This window comes from Ranitomeya imitator, chromosome 4 (genome assembly GCF_032444005.1).
Source record: "Ranitomeya imitator isolate aRanImi1 chromosome 4, aRanImi1.pri, whole genome shotgun sequence".
In the NCBI taxonomy this organism is placed as follows: Eukaryota; Metazoa; Chordata; class Amphibia; order Anura; family Dendrobatidae; genus Ranitomeya; species Ranitomeya imitator.
In genome coordinates this window covers 113,063,219-113,086,729 of record NC_091285.1, presented here as the reverse complement: position 1 = coordinate 113,086,729, position 23,511 = coordinate 113,063,219, and positions in this window count along the sequence as shown.

Below are 23,511 nucleotides of genomic sequence, written 5' to 3'. Positions count from 1 at the left end.
TACAACCTGCACTCTATACCCTACACTCTATACCCTACACCCTACACTCTATACCCTACACTCTATACCCTTCACTCTATACCCTACACTCTATACCCTACACTCTACACTCTATACCCTACACTCTATAGCCTACACTCTACACTTTACTCTATAACCTACACTCTATACCCTACACTCTAATCCCTACACTCTAATCCCTACAGTCTACACTCTATACCCTACACTCTATACCCTACACTCTATACCCTACACTCTACATCCTACACTCTACACCCTACACTCTAATCCCTACACTCTAATCCCTACACTCTAATCCCTACACCCTACACTCTATACCCTACAATCTATACCCTACACTCTATACCCTACACTCTATACCCTACACTCTATACCCTACACTCTACACCCTACACCCTACACTCTACACTCTATACCCTACACTCTACACCCTGCACTCTGTACCCTACACTCTACACTCTTTACCCTACACTCTATACCCTACACTCTATACCCTACACTCTATACCCTACACAATATACCCTACACTCTATACCCTACACTCTACACCCTACACCCTACACCCTACACTCTATACCCTACACTATACACTCTATACCCTACACTCTACACTTTATACCCTACAATCTATACCCTACACTCTATACCCTGCACTCTACACCCTGCACTCTACACCCAACACTCTAAACCCTACACTCTACACCCTACACTCTATACCCTACACTCTTTACCCTACACTCTACACTCTATACCCTACACTCTATGGCCTACACTCTATACCCTACAGTATATACCCTACACTCTATACCCTACACTCTACACCTTACACTCTACACTCTATTCCCTACACTCTATACCCTACACTCTATACCCTACACTCTATACCCTACACTCTACACTCTATACCCTACACCCTACACTCTATACCCTACACTCTATATCCTACACTCTATACCCTGCACTCTACACCCTGCACTCTACACCCAACACTCTATACCCTACACTCTACACCCTACACTCTATACCCTACACTCTATAACCTACAGTCTACACTCTATACCCTACACTCTATAGCCTACACTCTATACCCTACACTCTAATCCCTACACTCTACACTCTATACCCTACACTCTATACCATACACTCTACACCATACACTCTATAGCATACACTCTACACTCTATACCCTACACTCTATACCCTACACTATACACTCTATACCCTACACTCTACACTTTATACCCTACTCTCTATACCTTACACTCTATACCCTACACTCTACAACCTGCACTCTATACCCTACACTCTATACCCTACACCCTACACTCTATACCCTACACTCTATACCCTACACTCTATACCCTACACTCTACACTCTATACCCTACACTCTATAGCCTACACTCTACACTCTACTCTATACCCTACACTCTATACCCTACACTCTAATCCCTACACTCTACACTCTATACCCTACACTCTATACCCTGCACTCTATACCCTACACTCTACACCCTACACTCTACACCCTACACTCTATTCCCTACACTCTAATCCCTACACTCTAATCCCTACACCCTACACTCTATACCCTACACCCTATACCCTACACTCTATACCCTACACTCTATACCCTACACCCTACACTCTACACCCTACACTCTATACCTTACACTCTACACCCTACACTCTATACCCTACACTCTACACCCTGCACTCTGTACCCTACACTCTACACTCTTTACCCTACACTCTATACCCTACACTCTATACCCTACACTCTAATCCCTACACTCTACACTCTATACCCTACACTCTGTACCCTACACTCTATACCCTACACTCTACACTCTACACCCTACACTCTAATCCCTACACTCTAATCCCTACACTCTAATCCCTACACCCTAATCCCTACACCCTACACTCTATACCCTACACTCTATACCCTACACTCTATACCCTACACCCTACACTCTATACCCTACACTCTACACCCTACACTCTACACTCTATACCCTACACTCTACACCCTGCACTCTGTAACCTACACTCTATACCCTATACTCTTCACCCTACACTCTATACCCTACACTCTATACCCTACACTCTAAACTCTATACCCTACACTCTATACCCTACACTCTATAACATACACTCTATACCCTACACTCTATACCCTACACTCTATACCATACACTCTACACCATACACTCTACACCATACACTCTACACCATACACTCTACACCATACACTCTATAGCATACACTCTATACCCTACACTATACACTCTATACCCTACACTCTATACCCTACACTCTATACCCTACACTATACACTCTATACCCTACACTCTACACTTTATACCCTACACTCTATACCCTACACTCTACAACCTGCACTCTATACCCTACACTCTACACTCTATACCCTACACTCTATACCCTACACTCTATAACCTACACTCTATACCCTACACTCTATACCCTACACTCTATACCCTACACTCTACACCCTACAGTCTATACCCTACACTCTACACTCTATACCTTACACTCTACACTCTATTCCCTACACTCTATACCCTACACTCTATAGCATACACTCTATACCCTACACTCTACACTCTATACCCTACACTCTATACCCTACACTCTATACCCTACACTATACACTCCATACCCTACACTCTACACTTTATACCCTACTCTCTATACCCTACACTCTATACCCTACAATCTACAACCTGCACTCTATACCCTACACTCTATACCCTACACCCTACACTCTATACCCTACACTCTATACCCTACACTCTATATCCTACACTCTATACCCTACACTCTACACTCTATACCCTACACTCTATAGCCTACACTCTACACTTTACTCTATACCCTACACTCTATACCCTACACTCTAATCCCTACACTCTAATCCCTACAGTCTACACTCTATACCCTACACTCTATACCCTACACTCTATACCCTACACTCTACATCCTACACTCTACACCCTACACTCTAATCCCTACACTCTAATCCCTACACTCTAATCCCTACACCCTACACTCTATACCCTACAATCTATACCCTACACTCTATACCCTACACTCTATACCCTACACTCTATACCCTACACTCTACACCCTACACCCTACACTCTACACTCTATACCCTACACTCTACACCCTGCACTCTGTACCCTACACTCTACACTCTTTACCCTACACTCTATACCCTACACTCTATACCCTACACTCTATACCCTACACTCTACACCCTGCACTCTGTACCCTACACTCTACACTCTTTACCCTACACTCTATACCCTACACTCTATAACCTACACTCTATACCCTACACTCTATACCCTACACTCTACACCCTACAGTCTATACCCTACACTCTACACTCTATACCTTACACTCTACACTCTATTCCCTACACTCTATACCCTACACTCTATAGCATACACTCTATACCCTACACTCTACACTCTATACCCTACACTCTATACCCTACACTCTATACCCTACACTCTAAACTCTATACCCTACACTCTATAACATACACTCTATACCCTACACTCTACACTCTATACCCTACACTCTATAACATACACTCTATACCCTACACTCTATACCCTACACTCTATACCCTACACTATACACTCCATACCCTACACTCTACACTTTATACCCTACTCTCTATACCCTACACTCTACACCCTACAATCTACAACCTGCACTCTATACCCTACACTCTATACCCTACACCCTACACTCTATACCCTACACTCTATACCCTACACTCTATACCCTACACTCTATACCCTACACTCTACACTCTATACCCTACACTCTATAGCCTACACTCTACACTTTACTCTATACCCTACACTCTATACCCTACACTCTAATCCCTACACTCTAATCCCTACAGTCTACACTGTATACCCTACACTCTATACCCTACACTCTATACCCTACACTCTACATCATACACTCTACACCCTACACTCTAATCCCTACACTCTAATCCCTACACTCTAATCCCTACACCCTACACTCTATACCCTACAATCTATACCCTACACTCTATACCCTACACTCTATACCCTACACTCTATACCCTACACTCTACACCCTACACCCTACACTCTACACTCTATACCCTACACTCTACACCCTGCACTCTGTACCCTACACTCTACACTCTTTACCCTACACTCTATACCCTACACTCTATACCCTACACTCTATACCCTACACTCTAATCCCTACACTCTACACTCTATACCCTACACTCTATACCCTACATTTTACACCCTACACTCTACACCCTACACTCTAATCCCTACACTCTAATCCCTACACTCTAATCCCTACACCCTACACTCTATACCCTACACTCTATATCCTACACTCTATACCCTACACTCTATACCCTACACCCTACACCCTACACTCTACACTCTATACCCTACACTCTACACCCTACACTCTACACCCTACACTCTATACCCTACACTCTACACCCTGCACTCTGTACCCTACACTCTACACTCTTTACCCTACACTCTATACCCTACACTCTATACCCTACACTCTATACCCTACACTCTATACCCTACACTCTAAACTCTATACCCTACACTCTATAACATACACTCTATACCCTACACTCTACACTCTATACCCTACACTCTATAACATACACTCTATACCCTACACTCTATACCCTACACTCTATACCCTACACTCTACTCCCTACACTCTACACCCTACAGTCTATACCCTACACTCTACACTCTATACCTTACACTCTATAACATACACTCTATACCCTACACCCTACACTCTATACCCTACACTCTATACCCTACACTCTATACCCTACACTCTATACCCTACACTCTATACCCTACACTCTACACTCTATACCATACACTCTATAGCCTACACTCTACACTTTATTCTATACCCTACACGCTATACCCTACACTTTAATCCCTACACTCTAATCCCTACAGTCTACACTCTATACCCTACACTCTATACCCTACACTCTATACCCTACACTCTACACCCTACACTCTACACCCTACACTCTATTCCCTACACTCTAATCCCTACACTCTAATCCCTACACCCTACACTCTATACCCTACAATCTATACCCTACACTCTATACCCTACACTCTATACCCTACACTCTATAGCCTACACTCTACACCCTACACCCTACACTCTACACCCTACACTCTACACCCTGCACTCTGTACCCTACACTCTACACTCTTTACCCTACACTCTATACCCTACACTCTATACCCTACACTCTATACCCTACACTCTAATCCCTACACTCTACACTCTATACCCTACACTCTATACCCTACACTCTATACCCTACACTCTACACCCTACACTATACACCCTACACTCTAATCCCTACACTCTAATCCCTACACTCTAATCCCTACACCCTACACTCTATACCCTACACTCTACACTCTATACCCTACACTCTATAACATACACTCTATACCCTACACTCTATACCCTACACTCTATACCCTACACTATACACTCCATACCCTACACTCTACACTTTATACCCTACTCTCTATACCCTACACTCTATACCCTACAATCTACAACCTGCACTCTATACCCTACACTCTATACCCTACACCCTACACTCTATACCCTACACTCTATACCCTACACTCTATACCCTACACTCTATACCCTACACTCTACACTCTATACCCTACACTCTATAGCCTACACTCTACACTTTACTCTATACCCTACACTCTATACCCTACACTCTAATCCCTACACTCTAATCCCTACAGTCTACACTGTATACCCTACACTCTATACCCTACACTCTATACCCTACACTCTACATCATACACTCTACACCCTACACTCTAATCCCTACACTCTAATCCCTACACTCTAATCCCTACACCCTACACTCTATACCCTACAATCTATACCCTACACTCTATACCCTACACTCTATACCCTACACTCTATACCCTACACTCTACACCCTACACCCTACACTCTACACTCTATACCCTACACTCTACACCCTGCACTCTGTACCCTACACTCTACACTCTTTACCCTACACTCTATACCCTACACTCTATACCCTACACTCTATACCCTACACTCTAATCCCTACACTCTACACTCTATACCCTACACTCTATACCCTACATTTTACACCCTACACTCTACACCCTACACTCTAATCCCTACACTCTAATCCCTACACTCTAATCCCTACACCCTACACTCTATACCCTACACTCTATATCCTACACTCTATACCCTACACTCTATACCCTACACCCTACACCCTACACTCTACACTCTATACCCTACACTCTACACCCTACACTCTACACCCTACACTCTATACCCTACACTCTACACCCTGCACTCTGTACCCTACACTCTACACTCTTTACCCTACACTCTATACCCTACACTCTATACCCTACACTCTATACCCTACACTCTATACCCTACACTCTAAACTCTATACCCTACACTCTATAACATACACTCTATACCCTACACTCTACACTCTATACCCTACACTCTATAACATACACTCTATACCCTACACTCTATACCCTACACTCTATACCCTACACTCTACACTCTATACCTTACACTCTATAACATACACTCTATACCCTACACCCTACACTCTATACCCTACACTCTATACCCGACACTCTATACCCTACACTCTATACCCTACACTCTATACCCTACACTCTATACCCTACACTCTACACTCTATACCATACACTCTATAGCCTACACTCTACACTTTACTCTATACCCTACACGCTATACCCTACACTTTAATCCCTACACTCTAATCCCTACAGTCTACACTCTATACCCTACACTCTATACCCTACACTCTATACCCTACACTCTACACCCTACACTCTACACCCTACACTCTATTCCCTACACTCTAATCCCTACACTCTAATCCCTACACCCTACACTCTATACCCTACAATCTATACCCTACACTCTATACCCTACACTCTATACCCTACACTCTATAGCCTACACTCTACACCCTACACCCTACACTCTACACCCTACACTCTACACCCTGCACTCTGTACCCTACACTCTACACTCTTTACCCTACACTCTATACCCTACACTCTATACCCTACACTCTATACCCTACACTCTAATCCCTACACTCTACACTCTATACCCTACACTCTATACCCTACACTCTATACCCTACACTCTACACCCTACACTCTACACCCTACACTCTAATCCCTACACTCTAATCCCTACACTCTAATCCCTACACCCTACACTCTATACCCTACACTCTATACCCTACACTCTATACCCTACACTCTATACCCTACACCCTACACTCTATACCCTACACCCTACACTCTACACCCTACACTCTATACCCTACACTCTACACCCTGCACTCTGAACCCTTCACTCTACACTCTTTACCCTACACTCTATACCCTACACTCTATACCCTACACTCTATACCCTACACTCTATACCCTACACTCTAAACTCTATACCCTACACTCTATAACATACACTCTATACCCTACACTCTACACTCTATACCCTACACTCTATAACATACACTCTATACCCTACACTCTATACCCTACACTCTATACCCTACACTCTATACCCTACACTCTACTCCCTACACTCTACACCCTACAGTCTATACCCTACACTCTACACTCTATACCTTACACTCTATACCCTACACTCTATACCCTACAGTCTATACCCTACACTCTATACCCTACACTCTACACCCTACACTCTATACCATACACTCTACACCCTACACTCTATACCATACACTCTACACCATACACTCTATAGCATACACTCTATACCCTACACTATACACTCTATGCCCTAAACTCTATACCCTACACTATACACTCTATACCCTACACTCTACACTTTATACCCTACATTCTATATCCTACACTCTATACCCTACACTCTATACCCTACACTCTACAACCTGCACTCTACAACCTGCAATCTATACCCTACACTCTATACCCTACACTCTATATCCTACACTCTATACCCTACACTCTAAACTCTATACCCTACACTCTATACCCTACACTCTATAACATACACTCTATACCCTACACTCTATACCATACACTCTACACCATACACTCTACACCATACACTCTACACCATACACTCTACACCATACACTCTACACCATACACTCTATAGCATACACTCTATACCCTACACGATACACTCTATACCCTACACTCTATACCCTACACTCTACACTCTATACCCTACACTCTATAGCCTAAACTCTACACTCTACACTCTATACCATACACTCTATACCCTACACTCTATATCCTACACTCTATACCCTACACTCTATACCCTACACTCTACACTCTATACCCTACACTCTATAGCCTACACTCTACACCCTACACTCTATACCCTGCACTCTATACCCTACACTCTACACTCTATACCCTACACTCTACTCCCTACACCCTACAGTCTATACCCTACACTCTACACTCTATACCTTACACTCTACACTCTATTCCCTACACTCTATACCCTACACTCTACACTCTATACCCTACACTCTACAACCTGCACTCTATACCCTACACTCTACACCCTACACTCTATACCCTACATTCTATACCCTACACTCTACACTCTTTACCCTACACTCTATACCCTACACTCTATACCCTACACTCTAAACTCTATACCCTACACTCTACACTCTATACCCTACACTCTATAACATACACTCTATACCCTACACTCTATAACATACACTCTATACCCTACACTCTACACCCAACTCTCTAATCCCTACACTATATACCCTACACTCTACACTCTATACCTTACACTCTAATCCCTACACTCTACACTCTATACCCTACACTCTATACCCTACACTCTACACCCGACACTCTACACCCTACTCTCTAATCCCTACACTCTAATCCCTACACTCTAATCCCTACACCCTACACTCTATACCCTACACTCTATACCCTACACTCTATACCCTACACCCTACACTCTATAGCCTACACTCTATACCCTACAGTATATAGCCTACACTCTATACCCTACACTCTACACCTTACACTCTACACTCTATACCCTACACTCTATACCCTACACTCTATACCGTACACTCTATACCCTACACTCTACACTCTATACCCTACACTCTATACGCCACACTCTATACCCTACAGTCTACACTCTATACCATACACTCTACACTCTACACTCTATACCCTACACTCTACACCCTACACTCTATACCCTACACTCTACACTCTATACCCTACACTCTATAGCCTACACTCTACACTCTACACTCTATACCATACACTCTATACCCTACACTCTATACCCTACACTCTATACCCTACACTCTATACCCTACACTCTACACTCTATACCCTACACTCTATAGCCTACACTCTACACCCTACACTCTATACCCTGCACTCTATACCCTACACTCTACACTCTATACCCTACACTCTACTCCCTACACCCTACAGTCTATACCCTACACTCTACACTCTATACCTTACACTCTACACTCTATTCCCTACACTCTATACCCTACACTCTATACCCTACATTCTATACCCTACACTCTACACTCTATACCCTACACTCTATACCCTACACTCTATACCCTACACTCTACACTCTATACCCTACACTCTATACGCCACACTCTATACCCTACAGTCTATACCCTACACTCTATACCCTACACTCTATACCATACACTCTACACTCTACACTCTATACCCTACACTCTATACCCTACACTCTATACCCTACACCCTACACTCTATACCCTACACTCTATACCCTACACTCTACACTCTACACCCTACACTCTACACCCTACACTCTATTCCCTATACCCTACACTTTATACCCTACACTCTATACCCTACACTCTATACCCTACACTCTATACCCTACACTATACACTCTATACCCTACACTCTACACTTTATACCCTACACTCTATACCCTACACTCTATACCCTGCACTCTACACCCTGCACTCTACACCCAACACTCTAAACCCTACACTCTACACTCTATACCCTACACTCTATACCCTACACTCTACACTCTATACCCTACAATCTATAGCCTACACTCTATACCCTACAGTATATACCCTACACTCTATACCCTACACTCTACACCTTACACTCTACACTCTATTCCCTACACTCTATACCCTACACTCTATACCCTACACTCTATATCCTACACTCTACACTCTATACCCTACACCCTACACTCTATACCCTACACTCTACACTCTATATCTTACACTCTATACCCTGCACTCTACACCCTGCACTCTACACCCAACACTCTATACCCTACACTCTACACCCTACACTCTATACCCTACACTCTATACCCTACACTCTACACCCTGCACTCTGTACCCTACACTCTACACTCTTTACCCTACACTCTATACCCTACACTCTATACCCTACACTCTATACCCTACACTCTATACCCTACACTCTAAACTCTATACCCTACACTCTATAACATACACTCTATACCCTACACTCTACACTCTATACCCTACACTCTATAACATACACTCTATACCCTACACTCTATACCCTACACTCTATACCCTACACTCTATACCCTACACTCTACTCCCTACACTCTACACCCTACAGTCTATACCCTACACCCTACACTCTATACCCTACACTCTATACCCTACACTATACACTCCATAACCTACACTCTACACTTTATACCCTACTCTCTATACCCTACACTCTATACCCTACAATCTACAACCTGCACTCTATACCCTACACTCTATACCCTACACCCTACACTCTATACCCTACACTCTATACCCTACACTCTATACCCTACACTCTACACCCTACACTCTATAGCCTGCACTCTACACTTTACTCTATACCCTACACTCTATACCCTACACTCTAATCCCTACACTCTAATCCCTACAGTCTACACTCTATACCCTACACTCTATACCCTACACTCTATACCCTACACTCTACATCCTACACTCTACACCCTACACTCTAATCCCTACACTCTAATCCCTACACTCTAATCCCTACACCCTACACTCTATACCCTACAATCTATACCCTACACTCTATACCCTACACTCTATACCCTACACTCTATACCCTACACTCTACACCCTACACCCTACACTCTACACTCTATACCCTACACTCTACACCCTGCACTCTGTACCCTACACTCTACACTCTTTACCCTACACTCTATACCCTACACTCTATACCCTACACTCTATACCCTACACAATATACCCTACACTCTATACCCTACACTCTACACCCTACACCCTACACCCTACACTCTATACCCTACACTATACACTCTATACCCTACACTCTACACTTTATACCCTACAATCTATACCCTACACTCTATACCCTGCACTCTACACCCTGCACTCTACACCCAACACTCTAAACCCTACACTCTACACCCTACTCTCTATACCCTACACTCTTTACCCTACACTCTACACTCTATACCCTACACTCTATAGCCTACACTCTATACCCTACAGTATATACCCTTCACTCTATACCCTACACTCTACACCTTACACTCTACACTCTATTCCCTACACTCTATACCCTACACTCTATACCCTACACTCTATACCCTACACTCTACACTCTATACCCTACACCCTACACTCTATACCCTACACTCTATATCCTACACTCTATACCCTGCACTCTACACCCTGCACTCTACACCCAACACTCTATACCCTACACTCTACACTCTATACCCTACACTCTATAACCTACAGTCTACACTCTATACCCTACACTCTATAGCCTACACTCTATACCCTACACTCTAATCCCTACACTCTACACTCTATACCCTACACTCTATACCATACACTCTACACCATACACTCTATAGCATACACTCTACACTCTATACCCTACACTATACACTCTATACCCTACACTCTACACTTTATACCCTACTCTCTATACCTTACACTCTATACCCTACACTCTATACCCTACACTCTACACTCTATACCCTACACTCTATAGCCTACACTCTACACTCTACTCTATACCCTACACTCTATACCCTACACTCTAATCCCTACACTCTACACTCTATACCCTACACTCTATACCCTGCACTCTATACCCTACACTCTACACCCTACACTCTACACCCTACACTCTATTCCCTACACTCTAATCCCTACACTCTAATCCCTACACCCTACACTCTATACCCTACACCCTATACCCTACACTCTATACCCTACACTCTATACCCTACACCCTACACTCTACACCCTACACTCTATACCTTACACTCTACACCCTACACTCTATACCCTACACTCTACACCCTGCACTCTGTACCCTACACTCTACACTCTTTACCCTACACTCTATACCCTACACTCTATACCCTACACTCTAATCCCTACACTCTACACTCTATACCCTACACTCTGTACCCTACACTCTATACCCTACACTCTACACACTACACCCTACACTCTAATCCCTACACTCTAATCCCTACACTCTAATCCCTACACCCTAATCCCTACACCCTACACTCTATACCCTACACTCTATACCCTACACTCTATACCCTACACCCTACACTCTATACCCTACACTCTACACCCTACACTCTACACTCTATACCCTACACTCTACACCCTGCACTCTGTAACCTACACTCTATACCCTACACTCTATACCCTACACTCTATACCCTACACTCTATACCCTACACTATAAACTCTATACCCTACACTCTATACCCTACACTCTATAACATACACTCTATACCCTACACTCTATACCCTACACTCTATACCATACACTCTACACCATACACTCTACACCATACACTCTACACCATACACTCTACACCATACACTCTATAGCATACACTCTATACCCTACACTATACACTCTATACCCTACACTCTATACCCTACACTCTATACCCTACACTATACACTCTATACCCTACACTCTACACTTTATACCCTACACTCTATACCCTACACTCTACAACCTGCACTCTATACCCTACACTCTACACTCTATACCCTACACTCTATACCCTACACTCTATAACCTACACTCTATAACCTACACTCTATACCCTACACTCTACACCCTACAGTCTATACCCTACACTCTACACTCTATACCTTACACTCTACACTCTATTCCCTACACTCTATACCCTACACTCTATAGCATACACTCTATACCTACACTCTACACTCTATACCCTACACTCTATACCCTACACTCTATACCCTACACTATACGCTCCATACCCTACACTCTACACTTTATACCCTACTCTCTATACCCTACACTCTATACCCTACAATCTACAACCTGCACTCTATACCCTACACTCTATACCCTACACCCTACACTCTATACCCTACACTCTATACCCTACACTCTATACCCTACACTCTATACCCTACACTCTACACTCTATACCCTACACTCTATAGCCTACACTCTACACTTTACTCTATAACCTACACTCTATACCCTACACTCTAATCCCTACACTCTAATCCCTACAGTCTACACTCTATACCCTACACTCTATACCCTACACTCTATACCCTACACTCTACATCCTACACTCTACACCCTACACTCTAATCCCTACACTCTAATCCCTACACTCTAATCCCTACACCCTACACTCTATACCCTACAATCTATACCCTACACTCTATACCCTACACTCTATACCCTACACTCTATACCCTACACTCTACACCCTACACCCTACACTCTACACTCTATACCCTACACTCTACACCCTGCACTCTGTACCCTACACTCTACACTCTTTACCCTACACTCTATACCCTACACTCTATACCCTACACTCTATACCCTACACAATATACCCTACACTCTATACCCTACACTCTACACCCTACACCCTACACCCTACATTCTATACCCTACACTATACACTCTATACCCTACACTCTACACTTTATACCCTACAATCTATACCCTACACTCTATACCCTGCACTCTACACCCTGCACTCTACACCCAACACTCTAAACCCTACACTCTACACCCTACACTCTATACCCTACACTCTTTACCCTACACTCTACACTCTATACCCTACACTCTATGGCCTACACTCTATACCCTACAGTATATACCCTACACTCTATACCCTACACTCTACACCTTACACTCTACACTCTATTCCCTACACTCTATACCCTACACTCTATACCCTACACTCTATACCCTACACTCTACACTCTATACCCTACACCCTACACTCTATACCCTACACTCTATATCCTACACTCTATACCCTGCACTCTACACCCTGCACTCTACACCCAACACTCTATACCCTACACTCTACACCCTACACTCTATACCCTACACTCTATAACCTACAGTCTACACTCTATACCCTACACTCTATAGCCTACACTCTATACCCTACACTCTAATCCCTACACTCTACACTCTATACCCTACACTCTATACCCTGCACTCTACACCCTACACTCTACACCCTACACTCTACACCCTACACTCTATTCCCTACACTCTAATCCCTACACTCTAATCCCTACACCCTACACTCTATACCCTACACCCTATACCCTACACTCTATACCCTACACTCTATACCCTACACCCTACACTCTACACCCTACACTCTATACCTTACACTCTACACCCTACACTCTATACCCTACACTCTACACCCTGCACTCTGTACCCTACACTCTACACTCTTTACCCTACACTCTATACCCTACACTCTATACCCTACACTCTAATCCCTACACTCTACACTCTATACCCTACACTCTGTACCCTACACTCTATACCCTACACTCTACACACTACACCCTACACTCTAATCCCTACACTCTAATCCCTACACTCTAATCCCTACACCCTAATCCCTACACCCTACACTCTATACCCTACACTCTATACCCTACACTCTATACCCTACACCCTACACTCTATACCCTACACTCTACACCCTACACTCTACACTCTATACCCTACACTCTACACCCTGCACTCTGTAACCTACACTCTATACCCTACACTCTATACCCTACACTCTATACCCTACACTCTATACCCTACACTCTAAACTCTATACCCTACACTCTATACCCTACACTCTATAACATACACTCTATACCCTACACTCTATACCCTACACTCTATACCATACACTCTACACCATACACTCTACACCATACACTCTACACCATACACTCTACACCATACACTCTATAGCATACACTCTATACCCTACACTATACACTCTATACCCTACACTCTATACCCTACACTCTATACCCTACACTATACACTCTATACCCTACACTCTACACTTTATAAACTACACTCTATACCCTACACTCTACAACCTGCACTCTATACCCTACACTCTACACTCTATACCCTACACTCTATACCCTACACTCTATAACCTACACTCTATACCCTACACTCTATACCCTACACTCTACACCCTACAGTCTATACCCTACACTCTACACTCTATACCTTACACTCTACACTCTATTCCCTACACTCTATACCCTACACTCTATAGCATACACTCTATACCTACACTCTACACTCTATACCCTACACTCTATACCCTACACTCTATACCCTACACTATACACTCCATACCCTACACTCTACACTTTATACCCTACTCTCTATACCCTACACTCTATACCCTACAATCTACAACCTGCACTCTATACCCTACACTCTATACCCTACACCCTACACTCTATACCCTACACTCTATACCCTACACTCTATACCCTACACTCTATACCCTACACTCTACACTCTATACCCTACACTCTATAGCCTACACTCTACACTTTACTCTATAACCTACACTCTATACCCTACACTCTAATCCCTACACTCTAATCCCTACAGTCTACACTCTATACCCTACACTCTATACCCTACACTCTATACCCTACACTCTACATCCTACACTCTACACCCTACACTCTAATCCCTACACTCTAATCCCTACACTCTAATCCCTACACCCTACACTCTATACCCTACAATCTATACCCTACACTCTATACCCTACACTCTATACCCTACACTCTATACCCTACACTCTACACCCTACACCCTACACTCTACACTCTATACCCTACACTCTACACCCTGCACTCTGTACCCTACACTCTACACTCTTTACCCTACACTCTATACCCTACACTCTATACCCTACACTCTATACCCTACACAATATACCCTACACTCTATACCCTACACTCTACACCCTACACCCTACACCCTACACTCTATACCCTACACTATACACTCTATACCCTACACTCTACAATTTATACCCTACAATCTATACCCTACACTCTATACCCTGCACTCTACACCCTGCACTCTACACCCAACACTCTAAACCCTACACTCTACACCCTACACTCTATACCCTACACTCTTTACCCTACACTCTATACTCTATACCCTACACTCTATGGCCTACACTCTATACCCTACAGTATATACCCTACACTCTATACCCTACACTCTACACCTTACACTCTACACTCTATTCCCTACACTCTATACCCTACACTCTATACCCTACACTCTATACCCTACACTCTACACTCTATACCCTACACCCTACACTCTATACCCTACACTCTATATCCTACACTCTATACCCTGCACTCTACACCCTGCACTCTACACCCAACACTCTATACCCTACACTCTACACCCTACACTCTATACCCTACACTCTATAACCTACAGTCTACACTCTATACCCTACACTCTATAGCCTACACTCTATACCCTACACTCTAATCCCTACACTCTACACTCTATACCCTACACTCTATACCATACACTCTACACCATACACTCTATAGCATACACTCTACACTCTATACCCTACACTCTATACCCTACACTATACACTCTATACCCTACACTCTACACTTTATACCCTACTCTCTATACCTTACACTCTATACCCTACACTCTACAACCTGCACTCTATACCCTACACTCTATACCCTACACCCTACACTCTATACCCTACACTCTATACCCTACACTCTATACCCTACACTCTACACTCTATACCCTACACTCTATAGCCTACACTCTACACTCTACTCTATACCCTACACTCTATACCCTACACTCTAATCCCTACACTCTACACTCTATACCCTACACTCTATACCCTGCACTCTATACCCTACACTCTACACCCTACACTCTACACCCTACACTCTATTCCCTACACTCTAATCCCTACACTCTAATCCCTACACCCTACACTCTATACCCTACACCCTATACCCTACACTCTATACCCTACACTCTATACCCTACACCCTACACTCTACACCCTACACTCTATACCTTACACTCTACACCCTACACTCTATACCCTACACTCTACACCCTGCACTCTGTACCCTACACTCTACACTCTTTACCCTACACTCTATACCCTACACTCTATACCCTACACTCTAATCCCTACACTCTACACTCTATACCCTACACTCTGTACCCTACACTCTATACCCTACACTCTACACTCTACACCCTACACTCTAATCCCTACACTCTAATCCCTACACTCTAATCCCTACACCCTAATCCCTACACCCTACACTCTATACCCTACACTCTATACCCTACACTCTATACCCTACACCCTACACTCTATACCCTACACTCTACACCCTACACTCTACACTCTATACCCTACACTCTACACCCTGCACTCTGTAACCTACACTCTATACCCTACACTCTTTACCCTACACTCTATACCCTACACTCTATACCCTACACTCTAAACTCTATACCCTACACTCTATACCCTACACTCTATAACATACACTCTATACCCTACACTCTATACCCTACACTCTATACCATACACTCTACACCATACACTCTACACCATACACTCTACACCATACACTCTACACCATACACTCTATAGCATACACTCTATACCCTACACTATACACTCTATACCCTACACTCTATACCCTACACTCTATACCCTACACTATACACTCTATACCCTACACTCTACACTTTATACCCTACACTCTATACCCTACACTCTACAACCTGCACTCTATACCCTACACTCTACACTCTATACCCTACACTCTATACCCTACACTCTATAACCTACACTCTATACCCTACACTCTATACCCTACACTCTATACCCTACACTCTACACCCTACAGTCTATACCCTACACTCTACACTCTATACCTTACACTCTACACTCTATTCCCTACACTCTATACCCTACACTCTATAGCATACACTCTATACCCTACACTCTACACTCTATACCCTACACTCTATACCCTACACTCTATACCCTACACTATACACTCCATACCCTACACTCTACACTTTATACCCTACTCTCTATACCCTACACTCTATACCCTACAATCTACAACCTGCACTCTATACCCTACACTCTATACCCTACACCCTACACTCTATACCCTACACTCTATACCCTACACTCTATATCCTACACTCTATACCCTACACTCTACACTCTATACCCTACACTCTATAGCCTACACTCTACACTTTACTCTATACCCTACACTCTATACCCTACACTCTAATCCCTACACTCTAATCCCTACAGTCTACACTCTATACCCTACACTCTATACCCTACACTCTATACCCTACACTCTACATCCTACACTCTACACCCTACACTCTAATCCCTACACTCTAATCCCTACACTCTAATCCCTACACCCTACACTCTATACCCTACAATCTATACCCTACACTCTATACCCTACACTCTATACCCTACACTCTATACCCTACACTCTACACCCTACACCCTACACTCTACACTCTATACCCTACACTCTACACCCTGCACTCTGTACCCTACACTCTACACTCTTTACCCTACACTCTATACCCTACACTCTATACCCTACACTCTATACCCTACACTCTACACCCTGCACTCTGTACCCTACACTCTACACTCTTTACCCTACACTCTATACCCTACACTCTATAACCTACACTCTATACCCTACACTCTATACCCTACACTCTACACCCTACAGTCTATACCCTACACTCTACACTCTATACCTTACACTCTACACTCTATTCCCTACACTCTATACCCTACACTCTATAGCATACACTCTATACCCTACACTCTACACTCTATACCCTACACTCTATACCCTACACTCTATACCCTACACTCTAAACTCTATACCCTACACTCTATAACATACACTCTATACCCTACACTCTACACTCTATACCCTACACTCTATAACATACACTCTATACCCTACACTCTATACCCTACACTCTATACCCTACACTATACACTCCATACCCTACACTCTACACTTTATACCCTACTCTCTATACCCTACACTCTATACCCTACAATCTACAACCTGCACTCTATACCCTACACTCTATACCCTACACCCTACACTCTATACCCTACACTCTATACCCTACACTCTATACCCTACACTCTATACCCTACACTCTACACTCTATACCCTACACTCTATAGCCTACACTCTACACTTTACTCTATACCCTACACTCTATACCCTACACTCTAATCCCTACACTCTAATCCCTACAGTCTACACTGTATACCCTACACTCTATACCCTACACTCTATACCCTACACTCTACATCATACACTCTACACCCTACACTCTAATCCCTACACTCTAATCCCTACACTCTAATCCCTACACCCTACACTCTATACCCTACAATCTATACCCTACACTCTATACCCTACACTCTATACCCTACACTCTATACCCTACACTCTACACCCTACACCCTACACTCTACACTCTATACCCTACACTCTACACCCTGCACTCTGTACCCTACACGCTACACTCTTTACCCTACACTCTATACCCTACACTCTATACCCTACACTCTAATCCCTACACTCTACACTCTATACCCTACACTCTATACCCTACATTTTACACCCTACACTCTACACCCTACACTCTAATCCCTACACTCTAATCCCTACACTCTAATCCCTACACCCTACACTCTATACCCTACACTCTATATCCTACACTCTATACCCTACACTCTATACCCTACACCCTACACCCTACACTCTACACTCTATACCCTACACTCTACACCCTACACTCTACACCCTACACTCTATACCCTACACTCTACACCCTGCACTCTGTACCCTACACTCTACACTCTTTACCCTACACTCTATACCCTACACTCTATACCCTACACTCTATACCCTACACTCTATACCCTACACTCTAAACTCTATACCCTACACTCTATAACATACACTCTATACCCTACACTCTACACTCTATACCCTACACTCTATAACATACACTCTATACCCTACACTCTATACCCTACACTCTATACCCTACACTCTACTCCCTACACTCTACACCCTACAGTCTATACCCTACACTCTACACTCTATACCTTACACTCTATAACATACACTCTATACCCTACACCCTACACTCTATACCCTACACTCTATACCCTACACTCTATACCCTACACTCTATACCCTACACTCTACACTCTATACCATACACTCTATAGCCTACACTCTACACTTTACTCTATACCCTACACGCTATACCCTACACTTTAATCCCTACACTCTAATCCCTACAGTCTACACTCTATACCCTACACTCTATACCCTACACTCTATACCCTACACTCTACACCCTACACTCTACACCCTACACTCTATTCCCTACACTCTAATCCCTACACTCTAATCCCTACACCCTACACTCTATACCCTACAATCTATACCCTACACTCTATACCCTACACTCTATACCCTACACTCTATACCCTACACTCTACACCCTACACCCTACACTCTACACCCTACACTCTACACCCTGCACTCTGTACCCTACACTCTACACTCTTTACCCTACACTCTATACCCTACACTCTATACCCTACACTCTATACCCTACACTCTAATCCCTACACTCTACACTCTATACCCTACACTCTATACCCTACACTCTATACCCTACACTCTACACCCTACACTCTACACCCTACACTCTAATCCCTACACTCTAATCCCTACACTCTAATCCCTACACCCTACACTCTATACCCTACACTCTATACCCTACACTCTATACCCTACACTCTATACCCTACACCCTACACTCTATACCCTACACCCTACACTCTACACCCTACACTCTATACCCTACACTCTACACCCTGCACTCTGAACCCTTCACTCTACACTCTTTACCCTACACTCTATACCCTACACTCTATACCCTACACTCTATACCCTACACTCTATACCCTACACTCTAAACTCTATACCCTACACTCTATAACATACACTCTACACCCTACACTCTATACCCTACACCCTACACTCTACACCCTACACTCTATACCCTACACTCTACACCCTGCACTCTGAACCCTTCACTCTACACTCTTTACCCTACACTCTATACCCTACACCCTACACCCTACACTCTACACCCTACACTCTACACCCTGCACTCTGTACCCTACACTCTACACTCTTTACCCTACACTCTATACCCTACACTCTATACCCTACACTCTATACCCTACACTCTAATCCCTACACTCTACACTCTATACCCTACACTCTATACCCTACACTCTATACCCTACACTCTACACCCTACACTCTACACCCTACACTCTAATCCCTACACTCTAATCCCTACACTCTAATCCCTACACCCTACACTCTATACCCTACACTCTATACCCTACACTCTATACCCTACACTCTATACCCTACACCCTACACTCTATACCCTACACCCTACACTCTACACCCTACACTCTATACCCTACACTCTACACCCTGCACTCTGAACCCTTCACTCTACACTCTTTACCCTACACTCTATACCCTACACTCTATACCCTACACTCTATACCCTACACTCTGTACCCTACACTCTACACTCTTTACCCTACACTCTATACCCTACACTCTATACCCTACACTCTATACCCTACACTCTAATCCCTACACTCTACACTCTATACCCTACACTCTATACCCTACACTCTATACCCTACACTCTATACCCTACACTCTACATCATACACTCTACACCCTACACTCTAATCCCTACACTCTAATCCCTACACTCTAATCCCTACACCCTACACTCTATACCCTACAATCTATACCCTACACTCTATACCCTACACTCTATACCCTACACTCTATACCCTACACTCTACACCCTACACCCTACACTCTACACTCTATACCCTACACTCTACACCCTGCACTCTGTACCCTACACGCTACACTCTTTACCCTACACTCTATACCCTACACTCTATACCCTACACTCTAATCCCTACACTCTACACTCTATACCCTACACTCTATACCCTACATTTTACACCCTACACTCTACACCCTACACTCTAATCCCTACACTCTAATCCCTACACTCTAATCCCTACACCCTACACTCTATACCCTACACTCTATATCCTACACTCTATACCCTACACTCTATACCCTACACCCTACACCCTACACTCTACACTCTATACCCTACACTCTACACCCTACACTCTACACCCTACACTCTATACCCTACACTCTACACCCTGCACTCTGTACCCTACACTCTACACTCTTTACCCTACACTCTATACCCTACACTCTATACCCTACACTCTATACCCTACACTCTATACCCTACACTCTAAACTCTATACCCTACACTCTATAACATACACTCTATACCCTACACTCTACACTCTATACCCTACACTCTATAACATACACTCTATACCCTACACTCTATACCCTACACTCTATACCCTACACTCTACTCCCTACACTCTACACCCTACAGTCTATACCCTACACTCTACACTCTATACCTTACACTCTATAACATACACTCTATACCCTACACCCTACACTCTATACCCTACACTCTATACCCTACACTCTATACCCTACACTCTATACCCTACACTCTACACTCTATACCATACACTCTATAGCCTACACTCTACACTTTACTCTATACCCTACACGCTATACCCTACACTTTAATCCCTACACTCTAATCCCTACAGTCTACACTCTATA